Raw genomic sequence first — 7,841 nt, 5'->3', positions numbered from 1 at the left:
TTTTTGGCATTAACAGAAATTTTGGACTAGTAATTAGTCCAAAAAATACTACTAATTCTGCGACAAAACCACTCATTCCTGGTAAGGCAAGAGAAGCCATTGAAAAGCTACTAAACATGGTAAAAATTTTAGGCATTGGGATAGATATTCCCCCCAGTTCTTCGAGATAAACAAGACGCATTCTATCAGAAGCGGTTCCTGCCAAGAAAAAAAGTGTAGCACCAATAAATCCATGGGATAATATTTGTAAAATAGCTCCATTGAGTCCAATGTTGGTTATGGAACCAATTCCTATAATTATGAAACCCATGTGAGATACAGAGGAATAAGCTATTCTTTTTTTGAAATTTCGTTGACCAAGAGAAGTTGAAGCTGCATAGATTATTTGGATCGCTCCTATTATTACTAACCAGGGCGAAAATAGATAATGAGCATGAGGTAACAATTCCATGTTGATCCGAATCAATCCATATGCTCCCATCTTTAATAATATTCCCGCTAAAAGCATACATGTACTATAATGTGCTTCCCCATGGGTATCTGGTAACCACGTATGTAGGGGTATAATCGGCAATTTGACAGCATAAGCAATAAGGAAGCCAAAATATAAAAGTATTTCCAAGGTTGCAGGGTATGATTGATTAATTAATCTTTCCAAATCTAATCCTGGTTCGTTGGAACCATATAAGCCCATACCCAGAACTCCGATTAAGAAAAAAATGGAACCGCCTGCAGTATACAAAATAAACTTTGTAGCTGAATATAGACGCCTCTTCCCCCCCCACATGGATAAAAGTAAGTAAACAGGAATTAATTCTAACTCCCACATGATAAAAAAAAGTAAAAGGTCTCGCGAAGAAAATAATCCTATTTGACCACTATACATTGCGAGCATCAGGAAATAGAATAATCGCGAATTCCGTGTAATTGGCCAAGCTGCTAAAGTAGCTAAAGTAGTGATAAATCCTGTCAATAAAATAGATCCTAATGAAAGTCCATCGATTCCCAATCTCCAGTGGAAATCGAAGACATCTATCCATTTATAATCCTCCTTTAATTGGATTAAGGGATCCTCCAGTTGGAAATGATAACAGAACGCATAAGTCATTAGAAGGAATTCTAATAAACAAATAGATATAGTATACCACCTAACGACTTTGTTTCCCTTATGAGGTAAAAAGAAAATTAATGAACCTGCAAATATCGGCAAAACAACAAGTATTGTTAACCAAGGAAAATAACTCATGATAAAGTGATAAAGACAAGATACGTTTTGACCAGAAAAGCCCGTGCTCGATTATTTCGAGCACAGGCTTCTTCGGTAAAGAGGAATCAGACGATTCGAGTGAAGTTTTTTGTAACGTATCAATAAGATAGAGCCATGCTACGTGTTGTTTCAGGCCCTAAATAAACGCGGACACTTAAAAAATCTGTCGGGCAGGCAGATTCACATCTCTTACAACCCACACAATCTTCGGTTCTCGGCGCGGAAGCAATTTGCTTGGCTTTACATCCATCCCAGGGTATCATTTCTAATACATCTGTTGGACAAGCTCGTACACATTGAGTGCATCCTATACATGTATCGTAAATTTTTACGGAATGTGACATTGGATCTATAAATTTTTCTTTTCAACATAAAATTTTTCGATCTGGTAAAAATGAAATTAGTACTATAATGAGTCATATGTATTGTAGACACCAGACGAAGCAATGGTTTATCCAAACTTCAAAAAAAAAAATCTATTTTTTAATCTGTTTGTGAGAAAGCGTGAAGAGAGCCAAGAGACTTTAATTTTGGATTTCAACAATAAATAAGAAATAAGAAAGAATTTTACGAATTGTACAGACGAATTCGAATTAGCCAATAAATTGGCTATCGTCTTTTCAATATAAATTATTGCAATATTCAAATTGCAATATCAATGAATTACAAATACAAAAATTCATTTAAGTGAAAAAGAATACTATGCAATAATCTACTAAAAAAAATGGATATTCTCAAATAATACTAAGAAAATAGTATTGATTTCTATTTATTTTAATATGTGCGCCTTTGTTTAGAGGATTCTATGTCTAATTATTCAAAAGTCTAATTATTCAATAAATTAGATTGATTGATACGAGTGGATTTCCTATTACGATGGATGGAAGAAAGAATGGATAGTCCAATAGCGGCTTCAGCAGCTGCAAGGGCTATAACAAAAATTGCGAAAATATCTCCTTTTAATTGGCGACTATCAAATAGATCAGAAAATGTTACGAGATTTAGATTAATTGAATTCAGTATAAGTTCAAGACATATTAGAGCTCTAACCATGTTTCGGCTTGTGATCAATCCATAGATACCAATCGAAAATAAATAGACACTCAAAAAAAGTACATGCTCAAACATCATTAACTAACTCCTTATCAATCTCGATTCATTTCAATATGAGGGCAAGAATTGAACCGATTCAATTAATTACAATAGAACAATTACACAACAAAAGAAAAAAAAAAAAAAAAAAAAGGAGGTATTTGTTGGCAGTAGATGGATTTTACTAAATCAAAATTGTGATTCTTTAGTTATTTATTTTAGATTTGCAATTCTTATAATTTGTACTTTTTCTAAGTTTTCTTATTGCCGAGCCATAGTAATTGCACCTATTAAAGAAACTAGAAGAATTATGGAAATGAGTTCAAACGGAAGATAAAAATCGGTTGCTAAATGAATTCCAATTTGTTGAACATTATTTATGAGACCCTGTTCTACTATTTGGTTTGATCTTGTAGTCCAAAGAATTCCATACCACGACGTATCTGGGATAGTAGTCATTAGTGAAAAAACAATAGTTATACAAACGAGTGAAGTGAACCCATCTCCAATAGTCCAATAATTCTTATCTTTAGACCATTCTGAGCCATTTACGAACATTACAGCGAATATGATCAAGACATTTATGGCTCCCACATAAATAAGAAGTTGTGCGACAGCTACAAAGTAGGAATTTAATAAAAAATAGAATAAGGATATACAAACAAGAACTAATCCCAGCGAAAAGGCAGAATAAATGGGGTTGGTAAGTAATACTACTCCTAGACCCCCTAGTAGAAGAACAAATCCCCCAAATAGCATAAGAATCTCATGTATTGGTCCAGGTAAATCCATTATGGATAAAAAGAAATTAATAGTATAAAATTTTTCATGAACTGACTAAAACTAAAGGATTCAAGGAAGGAAAAAAGGATTAGGGTATTTTTTTGTGTATAAACTTATAGTTATAAATTATATTATATCACGAAAATCTAGTCTGATTTAAAATAAGAAATAATTTCCAATAAGCAGTAGTTTTTCGTTTTTCTTTATAGTTTAATTTTAAAGTTTAATAAAGAATTATTAGATTTTTATAACAGAAAGACAAAATCAAAGTTTAGTAATCAGTAATCGTTCTTGAATTCGAAGATTTTTCTTTGTTTATTTTACTTTCAGACGAATTCCTAATTGTTTGAATTGTGTAATCTCCCATTATGGAGATTGGTAACCGACTTAAAGCAATTTGATTGTAATTCAATTCATGACGATCATAGGTAGAAAGTTCATATTCTTCAGTCATTGATAAACAGCTTGTTGGACAGTACTCAACACAATTGCCACAAAATATACAAACTCCGAAATCAATACTATAATTAAGCAATTGTTTTCTTTTAATATCCTTTTCAAATCTCCAATCCACAACGGGTAAATCTATCGGACATACGCGAACACATACTTCACAAGCAATACATTTATCAAATTCAAAGTGGATTCGCCCTCGGAAACGCTCTGGTGTAATTGATTTTTCATAAGGGTAGTGAATCGTTATAGGTTAAACGATTTGTGTGGGATAAGGTAGTTATGAAACTTTGACCTATGTACCTTGTAGCACGTATTGTTTGTTGACCATAACTCATGAACCCAGTTACCATAGGGAACATATTCATTCTAAATATCTATGAAAAAGATATGTTTCTTTCTCTTGTTTGAGAGAGCTTTTGTGTTGAAAATATTCTTACTATTATTGTATTATCTTATTTATAGTGAAACAAGTTGAGAAGAGGTTGTTAATAAGAGATTGCCCAGGGAAATAGGTAAAAGAAATTTCCATCCAAGATTTAATAACTGATCCATTCTCATCCTCGGTAAAGTCCATCTTATTGTGATAGAAATGAAGAGAAATAAATAAGCTTTAGTTAATGTAATAAATATACCCATTGTCATTTCCAAAATTCCAACTGCTTTATTCATTTGGAAAAAATCAAAAAAGGATATATAGGGAATAGATAAATTCCACCCGCCCAAGTAGAGAACTGTTACAAATAAAGAAGAAACTAATAAATTTAGGTAAGAAACAAGATAAAATAAACCATATTTGATACCGGAATATTCAGTTTGGTAACCTGCTACTAATTCTTCCTCCGCTTCTGGTAAATCAAAGGGTAATCTTTCACATTCTGCCAAAGAAGAAATTAAAAAAACCAGAAAACCTATAGGCTGACGCCAAATATTCCATCCAAAAAAACCGTATTTTGACTGTGCTTCAACTATATCAACTGTACTTGAACTGTTAGATAATCATAGTCGGTGATAACATCACAGTTCCCACCGCTATTTCAAAACCGTACATGAAACCTTAGCTTCATACGGCTTCTCTATGATCAGAAAAAGGAAAGGACTGTTTTGTTCCTAGCCCCGGGGGCGTAGATAGAATTAGATAAAATAAAATAGATTTGAAAGTCCTAAATTAGACCAAAGGAATTCCGTCTGCTAGAATAAGAAAAAGCGCTTCCGAATTGATCTCATCCTTTATAATATAATGAAAATTTTTCTTTGTTCAGTAATAACTTAATCTTGGAATAAAACACTTGTTACTTGTTATAGGAATTCAATTAATAAATGGAAAGAGTTGGGTATTAGTTCATGAGCAATTCTGCATGAATATGGATAGAGGAAGGAAATAATGAAAATTTTTTCTAGTGCACTCCATATCTTTTTTACTATTCTTCTTTCCCCAGGGAGGGGGTATTTAAAAAGAAAAAATGGATAAAGGGTTAATTCGTTCTTGATAGCCATTTCCTTAACAAGTGAATGGGAACATACTCTGGATCGGAATCCGAAGAAAGTACTACTTGATAATTTCTACAAATTGCAAGTCCTTATTATGATTCCTTTTATGGGCAAAAATCTCTAATGTTTTAGATTTTCCATTACTAATCCTTTATGTACTTTAGTGTTCCTAACCCTTCACTAACTTTTGGTGGATTCTTCTTATGGATTATTAAGTTATAGTAATAACTAGGAGTATTCTAGTAATGGAATTCCATATCGTGAATCCTTTATTCTTGGCCGCTTCAAGATATGATGACTAATTAAAAAATATCAACCTTGGGATAAAGAGTTTACACTGCTTATGTTTACTTCCACTTTTTTCTTGTACGTAGGAAATGAGATTTTTTCTTTTTACTACAAATTTATAAGCTGTTTTGTTTCACTCATATAGCTATCTAGTTTAACTTACCAACCCAAATACTAAATAAGAAAAGGAATATAAATAGTTAATGGATTTTATAGGAAAAAGATCTATTTTAACGAATCACACGTAGAGATATTGCTAGCACACAAAAAGTTAATGGTATTTCATAACTAATGGATTGAGCAGCAGCTCGTAGACCGCCTGAAAAAGAATATTTATTATTTGAGCTATATCCTGCCATAAGAAGACCAATAGGAGCTATACTTGAAATGGCAATCCATAAAAAAACACCAATACTAAGATCGGCTAAAACAAAATGATATCCCAAAGGGATAACTAAAAAACTTAATAAAACTGATATGACTGCTATAGAGGGTCCAATGCTAAATAAAGAAATATCTCCTCGGGATGGCAGAATATCTTCTTTAAAAAGTAGCTTAGTCCCATCTGCTATAGCTTGAAGCAGGCCCAGGGGGCCAGCATATTCAGGACCAATACGTTGTTGTATCGACGCAGATATTTCTCTTTCTAACCACACAATTACGAGTACCTCTATTGTTATTCCCAAAAGGAGGGTCAAAATGGGTAGAATCGATATCAGTCCATAGACTTCTTTTAATAATTCCAATTTCGAAAAAGAATTGATAGTTTCTACCTCTACCCTATCTATTATCATTTCAACGATCAACTTCCCCCATAATGATATCTATACTACCTAATATCGTCATGATATCAGCCAATTTCATTTTTTTAACTAGCTGAGGAAGAATTTGCAAATTAATAAACCCGGGTGGACGGATTTTCCATCTCCAGGGGAAAAGGCTATCATCTCCTACTAGATAAATCCCTAATTCACCTTTTGGGGCTTCTACTCTTACATAAAGCTCTTGTCTTGACAATTCAAAATTGGGCGAAGGTTTTTTACCAAGAAATTTATACTCAAAATCATTCCATTCAGAATTATTTTCTTTCTTAAAGCGTCGGACTTCTAAATTTTCATAAGGTCCTCCAGGAATTTTTTCTACAGCTTGTTGAATTATTTTGATGGATTCCCTCATTTCACCAATTCGTACTAAATAGCGAGCTAACGAATCCCCTTCTTTTTGCCATTGGACTTTCCAATCAAATTGGTTGTAAGACTCATAAGGATCTACTTTACGAAGATCCCATTGTATTCCAGAAGCTCGTAACATCGGTCCCGATAAGCCCCAATTTACTGCTTCTTCTCCGCTAATAAAACCTACTCCTTCAACTCGCTCTAAAAAAATTGGATTCTGTGTAATAAGTTGTTGATATTCAACAACTCCGCGTAAAAAATAATCACAGAAATCTAAACATTTATCGATCCATCCATAAGGTAGATCGGCGGCTACTCCTCCGATGCGAAAGTAATTGTGCATCATTCGCATACCTGTAGCAGCTTCAAATAGATCATATATTAATTCTCTCTCTCTAAAAATATAGAAAAAAGGAGTCTGTGCGCCGAGATCCGCCATAAAAGGTCCAAGCCATAGCAAGTGAGAAGCTATCCGGCTTAATTCTAACATAATTACCCTAATATAGCTGGCTCTTTGTGGTATTTGAATATTCTCCAAGAATTCTGGTGCATTTACTGTTATTGCTTCTGTAAACATAGTAGCTAAATAATCCCACCTTGTTACATAAGGTAAGTATTGTATAATAGTTCGGTTTTCCGCGATTTTTTCCATTCCTCTGTGTAAATACCCTAATATGGGTTCACAATCAATAACATCCTCACCATCGAGAGTAACGATCAGTCGAAGAACACCATGCATTGATGGGTGTTGAGGGCCCATATTGACTATCATGAGATCTTTTCTTGTAAGCGGTAGACTCATATCCTTTCTTCCTTAATTCATTATTCCATGAAAATGGATTATTCCATGAATTCCTCAAAGCGAGGCTCATCAAAATGAAAAATCTAAGACTACTATAAGACTACTAAAAAAATAATAAAACAAGAAAAAAATTTGAACGATTAAATTACTGCTCCCGAATATTCAACTGACCGATTAATTTCTTATAACGTACTCTATTTTTCTTTGCCAAATAAGCCAGCAAACGTCGACGTTTTCCCAAAAGTCTTCGTAGACCTCTTTCCGATGAAAAATCTTTTTTGTGTAATTCCAAATGTGAAGCAAGTCTCCGTATCTTATTGGTGAAACTGAATACTTGAAATTCAACAGAACCCCTGTTTTCTTCTTTTTCTTCTTTAACCATAAATCCAAAAATTTTTCTACCTCCTTTCTTTTTCATGTATTTTTCTGATCAGGAAAAATACAAAATTATGTCAGTTATTTTGAAGTTATTCTAATCTCGTACACACAC

The sequence above is a fragment of the Triticum urartu genome, unplaced genomic scaffold (genome assembly GCF_056163025.1).
Source record: "Triticum urartu cultivar PI428250 unplaced genomic scaffold, HENAU_Tu73 scaffold479, whole genome shotgun sequence".
Lineage (NCBI taxonomy): Eukaryota > Viridiplantae > Streptophyta > Magnoliopsida > Poales > Poaceae > Triticum > Triticum urartu.
Note: the sequence above shows the minus strand (reverse complement) of the source record.